Genomic DNA, 13,228 nt, shown 5'->3' with positions numbered 1-13,228 from the left:
CACTGCTTTGCCGAACCTACACAATGCATATAAGTATACAGACACATAAACACACATATGAGAGGAAGTTAGCTCACTCGGCTTACAATGGTCACCATAAGAACCACAGACTTCAAGAACCCCAGTATCAAGCATGAGAAACGTCTTCTAGAGTGGTTGGTCAGGGCAATCTAAGTGACACCTTGCCAAGTTTTTTTAAATTAATTAAGTGATTTATTTATTTTACATACAAACCACAGTTTCCCCTCCTTCCTCTTCTCCCATTCCCTCTCCTACCTCCCCCATCCACTCCTCCTCTGTTTCTGTTCAGAAAGGGCCAAGCCTCCCATGGGTGTTAACAAAGTGTGGCAAGTTTGTAGTTGTAGGACTAAGTTGTAGGACTAAGCTCCACCCCTTCTATTAAGGTTGGACATTTCATCCTAGCTTTGTCAGAATCCAACAGCCCCTTGCCAAGTCACCCCCTTGCCAAGTTTTAACACGTTCATATAGTTTCTATACTGAACTTCCAAATAGAGCAATTTATGTTTCCTTTCCTAGATACAGAAACAAACTTTTGAAAACCTATTTATGGCCTTAGATTAATGTCTTCTGTGAGTCAATGTCCCTAGTCAAATGAAGTGTTTTGTTGTCCAGTCAATATTAAGTGTAACAGAGGCAGATTCCAGTGCCCTTAGAGAACTTCAGATTGCTGCAGTGTGTCAGCTCATAGTGCCACAAAGCATCTGACCAGCAATCTCTCTGGATTCTAAAGATATTTATTGTCTCATATCACTGCTTCCCATTCCATCAGCTGGCAATTTCCTCAAGCATGTCAGAATGTCTAGCCATTTCAAAAACTAAGGGGCCTCCAGAAAGTATTGTTTCAAAACATCATTTTTGTACAGAATTAATGTGATTGCCTACTTAGAGTAATTGTCAAGTGGGAAATTCAAATCACTATCACAGATGCTGTTACTACACTGCCACATTCCCATGTGCCCTAAATTAGGAGACATTTTTTTCTTCTCCTGTGGCCTGAATGCTCAAAACTTTCAGTCTAGAGGAAGCCTTGTCTGAAAACACCAGTTGGTTTGTCTTTTGTTTTCGTTGTTTCTTTACTATGGTGTTAGATGCATTGGCCAATAATGGAGATTGGATTTACTAAAGTGAGTAGAGTAAGTGCATATCTAGATGAACAGAAACAAACATTGGGAAGCAGGAAGGGAAAGAATGTACAAGTTGTATTTGCATTTTAGCTTAAGTAAGACAGGCTTCTACTTTGTGTATTAAAAAACAACTCAAGTATAAAACTTGTCATTAGTTGTACATATCCCAGGTCCTGCCTGTCTAGGATCCGGCCCTCTCTGGGTGGAAGGGCTTGGTGGAATTCTTAGTTCAGCTGGGAGCCTGTGAGAGCTTGTTTGGCCCTGCAGCCAAACACCAAACATTACTTCAAGTGCATGCCCAGAACACTGGACTGGAAATGAATCACATATAATATTGTATTATTGATACTATACATTAACGGAAACTTTAGAATTTAAAATGGATGTTCACATAACATTATCCCAGAATGCAGAGATATGATGCCCATTGACTAGGGAAGAACAGCAAAATAGTTAAAGAAGAACATGCCAGTGCTTGAGAATTTGCCTAAAGATAAGAAGGAAACAGTTTACTGCGGATGTTTGCCCCATTCAGTCATCTACCCCAGGATGGTGGGCTTTTCTGTAAATGCCTCCAGACAACTTCAAAACAAAAACTTGGACCCCCTGCCCACATGGATTCTGTTTTCATGTTGTCACAATCTTCTGTGGAACAGTTGAACAAGACATTTTCCTCAGATTTCACAGACTAGATTAAACTCAGTATTAAAACATGTGAGGAAAGAGAAACATATTTCAGAACAGGACAACCTGCATCCTGCTCTAGTTAGTTAGATGCTTTGGAACTGTGGCCTTAAACCCCACCCCCACCCCCCAAAAGACTGAGTCATTCAGAATAATATGCAATGCAGCAATTTAATGACTGTCTTAAGTCACAACTACTAACAAGTTTTTATTAAGATATTTAGTATACAAAACTATTTTATGACTTTTTATGCCTAAAGGTCAAGGACTTTAATCTTGCACCCCAGAACTTTCTCTTGTCTACATCCCACTCATACACTCCTTTACAAATCACTTACCCCTTAATTTAAAGTTTAATTTAGGTGTAAACTCTGAGAATGAAAGAAAAATCATAACACTAAAGTAAGTTAAAAGGACAACAGCCTTAGGTCTCCTCTATCTGTTTGTCTTCCTTATGTAAGAGGAAGGACTATATGAGCAGGAGGTATCGAGAAAAAGCACAGGGACAAATAGCCAAGCTAGCAGAAACACATGAACTGTGAACCAATAGCTGAGGAGCCCCCATGGAACTGGATCAGGCCCTCTGGATAAGTGAGTTGATTAGCTTGAGCTGTTTAGGAGGCCCCCAGGCAGTGGGACCAGGTCCTGGCTGTGGTGCATGAGCTGACTTTTTGGAACCTAGGGCCTTTGCTGAGACACTTTGCTCAGCCTTGGTGTAGGGAGGAGGAGACTGGACCTGCCTCAACTGAATCTACCAGGCTGGGCTGACTCCCAAGTGGAGACCTTGCCTTGGAGGAGGTGGGAATGGGAGGTGGTTTGGGAGGGGGGAAGGCTGAGGGGTGGGAGGAGGGAGGACAGGGGAATCTGTGGTTGATATGTAAAATTAAATTAATAAAAAAAAGAAAAAGAAAGAAACAAGTAGTAATTAATTTCACACTAGTGCAACTCCATGGACGAGCTGTTATTTCATAGATACGCCTCTTTGGGCTTTGATAAAAGTGTTGAATTTTCCATTGTACAGTTTAGGGAAGACATAGAAACAGAGTAGGAAAAAAAAAAGTTATTTCTTTATTTTATTTTTTATTAAGAAAATTTTTTCATTCATTTTACACAACAAAGACCCCTCTTTTCCAACCTCCTGCCCCCCCAGCCTCTCCCTCTGAATCCACTCTCCACTCCCCCCCACCACCAAGAAGGCAAGGCCTCCCATGAGGAGCCACATCCAGTAGAGGCAAGTCCAAGCCCTTCCCCCTGCCTCAAGGCTGCACAAGGTGTCTCATCTTAGGTAGTGGGCTCCAAAAAGCCCCCACATGCAGTAGGGATGGCTTCTGATCCTACCGCCAGGGGGTCCCCCAAGAAGATCAAGCTACAAAACTGTCTAGACATGCAGAGGGTCTAGTCCAGTCCCATGCAGGCTTCACAGCCATTGATCCAACTTCAGAGAGTTCCCACTAGCTTGGTTTGGTCATCTCTGCAGGTTTCCCCATCATGATCCTGATGCACTTGCTCATAGAATCCCTCCTTTTCTCTCTTCTACTGGACTTTTGGAGCTCTGCTTAGTGTTTGGCTGTGGATCTCTGCATCTGCTTCCATCAGTCACTGGAGAAAAGTTCTGTGATGACAGTTAGGGTATTCACCAATCTGATCACTGGGGCAAGCCAGTTCAGTTCAGGTACCCTCTCCACTATTTCTAGTAGTCCAAGCTGGGGTCATCCCATCTAGTAGAGCAAGCTGGGGATTCCTGGGAAGTTCCCTAGCACCGAGTTTCTCTCTATCCCCATGATGAGATGGTATCTCTTTCATTGCTTTCCCACTCCATCCCTCTTTCAGCTCTACCATCCCATTCCCTTATGTTCTTATCCCCTATCCCCTACCCTCCATTGCCCACCCCTCATCCCCAGTTTACTCATCGAGATCGCATCTATTTTCCCTTCCTAGGGCAATCCATGTGTTCCTCTTTGGGTCTTCCTTTTTAGCTAGCTTCTCTGGAGCTGTGGGTTGTATTCTGGTTATTCTTTGCTTTACATCTAGTATCCACTTAAGAGTGAGTACATACCATGTTTGTCCTAAGTCTGGGTTACCTCACTGAAGGTGATATTTTCTAGTTCATCCATTTGCCTACAAATTTCATGATGTCATTGTTTTTCTCTGCGGAGTCGTACTCCACTGTGCATATGTACCACATTTTATTTATCCATTCTTCAGTTGAAGAGCGTCTAGGTTGTTTCCAGGTTCCGGCTATTACAAATAATGCTGCTATGAACATAGCTGAGCAAGTGTCCTTGTGGTATAATTGAGCATTCCCTGTTTCGATTCATTTTTTTTTTTTGCTTTTTTAAAAATGCTATTGTAACCACAATGATTTTTTTTTACCTTTTCTTATAATCAGCCTCATTATAGGGATTTTGAAAGGCACCAATATAGCTTTTAAATCACGTTGACAACAGTTTTGCCATCAGAGGTCACTGCTATTGACATTTTGATACATATGGTTGTGGTTATTTTTTTTCCTCTGTGAAGCACAAGACATATCATGTTTTTTAATTGTAAAATGTGAAGGATTAAAGAGTCTTGCAATGAGGCAGTATTAAGCTTAATGCATTTAAGGAGAGGCAACCTAGCCTTCCCTGTCCCTGTTTTCAGATTCACCCCCACGATGTCCCCATCTAGGTACATCCCATTATGAACTTGTTTCTGTGCTCTCAGTTTCTTGTATCAACTTGTGTCCTTCCCTTTGGTGTGCAGTCCTTAGGTTCAGTGTCTAGCCATACACATTGAGAAGAGATGTCCAGAACCCATCAAAGCTTACACATAAGATGGACTGTGGCTGTGGGTGGAAAAGTCAAATCTCACCATGTTATTTTTAGCTAGAACACTATGGGGATTACTTAGAATATGTTCATGGTAAGACAGTGCCTTAGAAAGGATTGCCATTCATATACTCTTTAAAAGCTAACTGTCTGAAAGAGACTCACAAAGAAATGCTTCCAGTCAAAATAATGATGCCATATGAATTACAAATAATAAATGCATCATGTTAAAAAGTTAGCTGTTTGAGTTATAATTTGTCAATTGAAATATCTTTTAATTTCATTCTTTACAGTATTTGCGTGTGTGTGTGTGTGTGTGTGTGTGTGTGTGTGTGTGTGTGTACAAGCCTGTGATGGCACATATGTAGAGGTCAGAGGACAACTTTCAGGAGGTGGTCCTTTCCTTCTGCCATGTGGGCCCTGGACATTAAACTCAGATTATCAGGCTCTGTGACAAGTTTCTTTACCTACTGATCCATCTTGTCAGGCAAAAGTATCTTGCATCTTACAAATAGAGAGTGTCTATTTCCCCTCCATTTCTCTCCTGTATACAACCCCTTGTCCTCTAGCTGATAGTCTATGTCCCAATCTAGTAAGCTGGTGTCAAGCAGAAGATATAGCATCCCACAGAAAAACAAATTGACTAGTGAATGATCATGTGACCCTGACTCCTCTCTTTCACACATGTATTAATTTAGCATGAGAGCATTCATTTTTTTGAATATTTTAATTAAAAATTCAAAAAGTAATTAAAATATAATTGCATCGCTTTCCCCCTCTCATCCCTCCAATGCCCTCTTGACCCTACCCCTCACTGGTGTAATCAGTTTAGACTTATAACTTATTACTGCTATCTATAACCATTGTCATAACCCTAGTTCAAACGCTGTCTGAAAAAAAGGTGAGAAAGCTATGTAACTGAGAAAAAAAATTACTGGATGTTCTGCATAGCACACAGTTCTTATAACCTTTGCGATATTTTATGGCTCTCAAAAATTATGAAAACCTGACAAGAATATACATGAGTATTATTCACAGAAATTTAATTCATCGGGAGTCTGTGGTTAATGACAAATTGATCTTTTAAAATTGTTTTCATTTTTGAAATTTTCATACAGGTATAGGATGAAATATGGTAATATCAGCCTACTCTCCCCTCCAGCTCCTTCCATACCACTTCAAAGCATGCCATCCTGACTTGTCTTTTTTTATAACCCACTCAGTCCAGTTAGTGTTGCCTATATGTGCAAGGGTGTGCTGTCATTTCCTTGAGTATGATAAACCTACCAGTGTGTACATCTTTAGTAAATAATGGTTCCTTCTTCCTCATAAACTATTCATTGCCAAAATATACTTGAATGTATAGAAGGGCCTTCAGATCATCTGCTCATCTATGCCAAGGTTTTGGCTAGCTCAGCCCTTTGTAGGTCTTATGCTAGTAACCACAGCTGCTTTGAGTTCCTGATTGTGCTAGCACTGTGTCCAGAAGACAGCATTTCACAGCAGTCCTCTGGCCCTTAGAGTCTTTCTTCCTCCTCTTCAATGGTATTTCCCTGGACACTGGCAGATGGGGTTAGTATAGATGTTCCATTTAGGGCTGAGCTCTGTGTTTCTTATTCTTGGTAGTTTGACAAATCATTGATCTCTCCATTGACTTCTATCCACAGCCAAAAAATGTTTTAAAAACTTTCCCTGATCAAGATTGAAAGCTGCCAGGTATAAAGTATAAATGTTAAGTATTTAGGTGGAATATACCCATTTAGCAAAACAACAATAGGTCATTCTACCCTAGTGCCTATGATAGTTCCAGGCCTAGCAGATTGATCAGGATCACAGTATCTGTCACAAAACGGCTTTTTGTTGAGCAGACCTTAGGTCTAATCAGAAAGGGGTTGGTTACCAAATGATAGCCACGGCCACTACTGCACCAATAGGGACATCACACCTGGCATCTCAGTGCTCCAACATGGAAGTCTAGAACTAGCTGTGACATTAATGTTTTGTTCTCTGCAAGGAGCCTGCATTGCACCCTTGACGCCAAGAAAGCTAGTGTTTGCTGTTTTGAGATTGATTTCTCTATGCCCTGCACTCAAGGGTGTTCGGGATCTTCAGAAATAGTGTAACTAGAGGCAATGGACATGGCCTGTGATTTGTTTTGGGGGAACCAATGGAATCTCCCTGATCAACACCTTGAATGGAAGAATCCTAAATTTTATACTGCATATTTCATTCAGTAATACTTCTTCTGAGAGTGATATTGTCTACCCATGCAGGTTACTTTTGTTTGAACACTTCATTTTTAAAATTCCAGTTTGAAATTAGCTTGCTAACTGATAAGGGGTCATAAAGCATTTTCATACATCTTTAGTTTTGGTTATCCCACCTACTTTCTGCTCATCCCTCATCTACCCACCCCCTTATCTACCCATCCCAATCACTGCTCAATCCTTTAATGCTCTATCCCCCGTCTTTCTTTTTCACACATGTTCCGCTCTCCATCCACTTTTTTAAGTTGGGTTATAAGATATGCTTCCATGTATCTTTTGTACCCTCATCCTTTGTGTTATCCCCACCTTTCATCCCTTATTTCCCTGAAATGCTTATACCCTGCCTGATAAAGACTTCCCACCCTTAGTATTCACCCTTGCTGCTTCAATTTTACTTAAATATCTACCATCCCTGATTCCTCCATCCTTTACAGAAGGGCCCCTACTGCTTTTCTGCCTTATGTTTATGTTCCAAGTCAACTACACAAAACAAAATATTTGAAGAAAGGCTCTACATATGAGAGAGAGCACAAGGTGTTTACCTTTCTGGAGCCAAGTGACACCACTCAGTATGATTTCTTTTTCCAGTTCCATTCATTCATCTTTGAATTTATAATTTCATTTTCCTTTTGGCTGACTAAGTTTCATTGTATATGTGTGCCATATTTTTCTGCTCATCTGTATATGAACTTCTAGGTTGATTTCATTTTCCAGCTATTGTAAATTAAGCAGAAATGAGCACAGGTTTGCAGATATCCCTGCAATGGGGTGAGAAACACACTTGGTATTTCCTCAGGAATGAAACTGCCACATGGCAGTTCTATTTGAAGTGTTTTGAGAAACTTCCAGAATGATTTTCAGTCACTGCAGTAGTTTATATGCCCATCTGCACTATGTAAGAATCTCCTTTTCCACATCCAAGGCAGCATTTGTTATTTGTTTTTCCAATGCTGGCTTTTCTGACTGTGGTAAGGTAGACTCTTGAATTAGTGTTTATTTTCATTTTTCTGGTGGCTAAGGATATTGAATCCATCTAAAAGTGTTTTCTAGCCATTTGCATTCTTCTGAGAATTTTCTGTTTAGTTCCACAGCCCATTTTTAATTAAGCTGTTTATTTTCATAATGTTTAGTTTTTTTAAATCTCCTTGTATATGCTAGACTTTAATCTTCTGTTGGATGAATAGCTGGCAAAGAGTTTCTCCTGTTCTGTGGACTTACTTGGTTCATAATTGTCTTTCTTGTATAGAGCTCTTTAGTTTCTGAGATACCATTTGTTGGTTTTATTGTCTGTGCTATTGGAGTCTTACTCAGAAATTCCTCACTTGTGTTTATAAATTGAATCATGCTCCCTGTTTTTTCTTTTAGCAGTTTCAGAGAATCAGGTCCCATGTTGAGGTACTGTATCAATTTTAAGTTGAGAATTCCAAAGAGGAAATAACACCAACACTACTCAAGCTATTCTGTGAAGCAGAAAAGGAAGGCAGGCTCCCAATTGTTTTATAAAACTGTTACTATTGTGGCATCAAAACTCTGTAAAGACAAAACAAACAAATGAAAAAAAAAAAGATAGACTGTATTCCCTGTGAACATAGATGTAAAAAAAATTCAATAGAATGCTGGCACACTGATTTTAAGTTCATATCAAATAGATCATTCATCAAAACCAAGCTAGCTTTACTACAAAAATGCCAGGATGAATCAATCAATATGCAAAAAATCAATACATGTTGTCCATTACATAAATAGACTTAAAGACACAAGTCACACAATTATCTTATTAGACATACAAAGTCTTACAAAATTCAACACCCCTTCCTGATAAATGTCATGGAGAGGCTAGGTGTGGAAGGAGCATACTTCAACATGGTTAAGGCTGTATATGACAAACCTATAAGCAACATCATGCTAAATGGAAAACATTCAAAATTCCTAGTAAGTTTAGGAACAAGCCAAGGATGACCACTATCTCCACTTCTATTCAACATAGTGCTTGAAGGCATAGCTAGAGCAATACAACAAGAGAAGGCAATAAACGTGATACAAATAAAAGAAGAAATCAGGGCATCCCTATTTGAAGATAGCATGACCCTTTACATTAGAGACCCTAAAGACTCCACCCAAAACTCTTAAGCCTGATAAATAGTTTCAGAAAAGTGGTAGGATCTAAACAAATATACAAATACCAGATTTTTATCCCATATACTAATGATGAACATGGAAAAAGACAGTAAGGGAAAAAATTCAATGCACACGCAGGCACACACACACACACACACACACACACACACACACACACACTCCCTGGGAATGAGTCTAACTGAGAAAATGAATGATTTCTACACTGAAAAAATTAAAGCACTGAATTGATGAAGACTGTGGAAGGCAGAACAATATCCCATGCACAGGGATTAGAAGACTTAATCTTGTAAAAATATCCACTTTCAAAAAACAATCTACAAATTCAACTCAATTCTAATAAAAATTCTAATTGTATTCATCACAGGCATAGAAAAAATAATCTAAACATTTATATGGAAGTACAAAAGACCAAGGATAGCCAAAGCAGCTGTGAACAAAAAGCATAGTACAGAATGTATCACCATACTTGATAACAAATTATACTACAGAGCCTTAGTAATTAGAGCATCATGGTACTGATGCAAAAACCAGACATGTAGGTCAATGGAATAGAATTGGGAACCTAGAGAAAAGTCCAGGCAACTACAGTAATCTAACTTTTGGCAAGGATTCCAAAGATACCAACCATTTTTGCAGCTATTGTATTTGAAAATTATTTTAGCATTTCCAAGTACAAATACATGTGTGTGTTTACTTCTCCACTGAATTAGGTATAGTATCTTAGTTATTTCCCTCTTATCTGGTGAAGTAAAACCATGCTTGGTTACTATTTCATATTTATATTAGTTGTTTTTCTAAATGCCACCTTCCAATCTTTTCCATTTATACTGGACCCCAAATTTTATTTGATAGGTTTTTTTTAATGAACCTCCAAATGATATAAATCCCCTGAGTAGTAGTTTATCTCATCCTATTTATTGTAATAAGCATTCTTGTAGTAGAAAGTTTTTCTGTGCTCCTTTTAGCCTGTGGTCGGGACAAATCTCTCACCAACAGTCCTGCAGCCTTTTATAAAATAATCACTCAGAGGCTTAATATTATTTATAACTGCTTGGCCATTAGCTCAGGCTTATTACTGACTAGCCCTTACACTAAAATTAACCCATAATTCTTACCTATATTTAGCCACGTGGCTTGGTACCTTTTCTCAGTTCTGCCTTTGCATCTTGCTTCTTCTGTGTCTGCCTAGAGACTCCTGACTCAGTCTTACTCTTCCTAGAATTCTCCTTGTCTGCTTATCCCACCTATACTTCCTGCCTGGCTACTGGCCAATCAGCATTTTATTTATCAACCAATCAGAGCAACACATTCACAGCATACAGAGTAACATCACCCATCATTTCTCCTTTTCTTTTGTGACATCACCCATCACATTCTATAGGTGTTGCTACTTGGTAGCTCTACTACAAAGTAAGCTTAGTGAAGGGTTAGGCTGTGTCACGTATTTCCTGCTATATTAGTGAATATATTTCATACAGTAAGGAGTATTCATTAAATATATAAGAATATGGGCCAGGTCCACAGGAAGAAACACATGCCTGGTAATGTAAAAATGGGCAAAAATACATGTTTGGAGTGTTCATAGGTCCTATGGGGTGAACCTGTTACTACTATTTTGTTGAATGAGTATAATATCACACTGCCCTCTAATATGTATCTCTGAACCCATAGTGTCAGAAGACATCAAAACAATTTCTTTGTGTAGCTACTGCAGAAATTTTCTACCCTTCCTTCTGAAATGTTCCCTGTGCCACAGGTTATATCCCTAGGCTTATGGACCAGTCATGGGTTACCTCTTGCAGAATGAGTCATAAATCCAACCATTAAATAGTTGGCTTTACCCACGACTGTTGAACCACTATTACATCAGCAAACACATGTCGCCTGGCATTTTGATAGTAAGATCGTTGGTTGTAATTCTGATCTAGCAGCCTGCATAGTAACTTCCAACACTATGAATGTCTCCAGCTTGGAAAGAATTTTCAATTCAGCAGAAGTCTTCATCCAAGAATCTTTTATAATCAGATATGGCTTATGGGAATGTTCCAAATTAGTTATGATATTTCTGTATTTGAGAACCATATGATTATGGATTCCTCAAATTTAGGCAATGATTTAAACTGGTTATTTCAATTAGCTCTTGATTAATATGTTTTGTTTCTCCAGAATAACTCTGTTGCAATTTCCATTGGCAGAATAGCCTTGTCTAGTTCTTCAGAATATCTGCCTTTTCATCTTTCCTCTTGCCAAATTCTTTTGGGAAAATTTCTAAGTGAATACATTTGCTTCTATTTTGCAATAATTGGGCTGTTTCTCAGTCATTCTCCATTAAAATATGAAATACTAGGGACATATGATTTAAGTATTTTTAAAGATTATAAGTAAAATATAAAGGGAGAAAATATAACAAAATGATTTAGCATCTGTGGTTGATACATTGTGCACCCCAATAAACCTATTGGGGTCAGAGAACAGAACAGCCACTATATTAAACATAGGTTTAGGCAGTGGTAGCACACACCTTTAATCCTAGCATTCAGGAGGCAGAGATCTGTCTGGATCTCTGTGTGTTCAAGGCCACACTGAAAACAGAACCAGGTGTGGTGAGACAGGCCCTTTATCTCAGCACTTGAGATCTCATGTCTTGCTTGGGAAAGACACACGCCTTTAATCCCAGGAAGTGATGGCAGGAAACAGAAAGGTATATAAGGCATGAGGACCAGGAACTTTAGCTTTTTAAGCATTTAGGCTTTTAGCAGCAGTTTAGCTGAGATCCATTCAGATGAGGACTCAGAGGCTTTCAGTCTGAGGAAACAAGATCAGCTAAGGAACTGGCAAGGTGAGGTTGGATGTGGCTTGTTCTATCTCTCTGATCTTTCAGCGTTCATCCCAATACCTGGCTCTGGGTTTGTTTGTACTAATAAGACCATTTGAAATTCATGCTACGAGCAACTGTTTGGAATGAATGAAGAAGAATAGCAATATGGCAAGAGAGAGGTGGAAAAGAGAATTTGGAGGAGAGAAGAAAAGAAACAAGAAAAGTCAAGAGAGAAAAAGAGTAGGGGAGGAAGTGGTGTGCCCACGTCACAAGACCACCCAAGCAAGACTACCACAGAGCCAATACCAGATGCAAAACACACAGGGGGTTATTGATAACAAGCAGGCCTGGGCTTGGTCCGTGTCCAGCACTTGACACAGTGGGTGGAGAAAGATGGCCCAGAGCTCTCAGAGAGGGGGGGTGTACAAGAGGAGGGTGGTACAAGCCTTTGCATCATATGATTGGATGAGGGTATGTAACCTTTGAATTTACTGGTTGGGGGTTACTGTTATCATTTTTGGGTAGTCCTGGAGACCTCCCAGCCTCTGTCCTTGAGCTGCCATGGAGGCTGGCTGGCCTAGCACGTTCACATTGACCTATGCACATAGCTCTAAGTTGGTGAGGGGTCCCAGACAGGAAACAACTGGCTGAACCTTGAGCAGTCAGAGTACAATTACATTCAGAAAGGGAGCTACTGCAAGGACTATGTCTTTTGTTCATGGACCTCCCAGAAACTGCTTGCTCAAGTCTCAGGAAACTGAAACTGAGGCCTGATCTCTGAGAAAAGACTGACAGCCTGTTAAGGCTTCTGCTTGGTCCTTTCAGAAAAGATGCTTGCAATGAAATTTTTACAACTATTACAGAAAAATTATGTGGTTTTCCCACATTGTAGATACATATAATAAAATTGAGAAACACAATTTTATGCTTCCCGTATAAAAATAAAATACTTCAGAAAACATATTAAGTTTTTTTTTTCTATTTTTTTCTTTTCTGGAAATTGAAATGATGGGAATTATTTTATGTCTCCTGTATTAGTTACTTGTCTATTGCTATGATAAGACACTATGACCAAGACAACTTGTAGAAGAAGGTTTTAATTTGGATTTATGGTTCTAGGGGAATAAGAATCCACTATGGTGGGAAAACATGAGAACAAACAGCAGGCATGTTGGCTGGAGGATCAGCTGAGAGCTTCCATCCCCAAAATACAGACAGAAATCAGAGAGCTAACTCAAAATGATGACAGTCTTTAGAAAGCTCCAAAGGATGCCTCAGTAACTTCCTTCCTCCAGCAAGGCCACAACCACCAACTGGGGACCAAGTGCTCAAATGTCTGAGAATTAAGTGGGGTGGTGGCGGAGG

General features: G+C 39.5%; 1 long non-coding RNA gene across 1 annotated transcript; it reads right to left on the bottom strand.

The window, feature by feature from the left end:
- Positions 1–6,862: 6,862 nt before the first annotated feature.
- On the bottom strand, positions 6,863–10,307 carry LOC143268757 (uncharacterized). The gene is made up of 3 exons (XR_013044880.1): positions 10,161–10,307; positions 8,229–8,436; positions 6,863–7,664 (listed from the first exon to the last, which is right to left on the bottom strand). It is a non-coding gene; the product is annotated as an uncharacterized LOC143268757 (long non-coding RNA).
- Positions 10,308–13,228: the final 2,921 nt, after the last annotated feature.

The sequence above is a fragment of the Peromyscus maniculatus genome, chromosome 15 (assembly GCF_049852395.1).
Source record: "Peromyscus maniculatus bairdii isolate BWxNUB_F1_BW_parent chromosome 15, HU_Pman_BW_mat_3.1, whole genome shotgun sequence".
Classification (NCBI taxonomy): Eukaryota; Metazoa; Chordata; class Mammalia; order Rodentia; family Cricetidae; genus Peromyscus; species Peromyscus maniculatus.
Note: the sequence above shows the minus strand (reverse complement) of the source record. Positions and strands in the feature narration are given on the sequence as shown.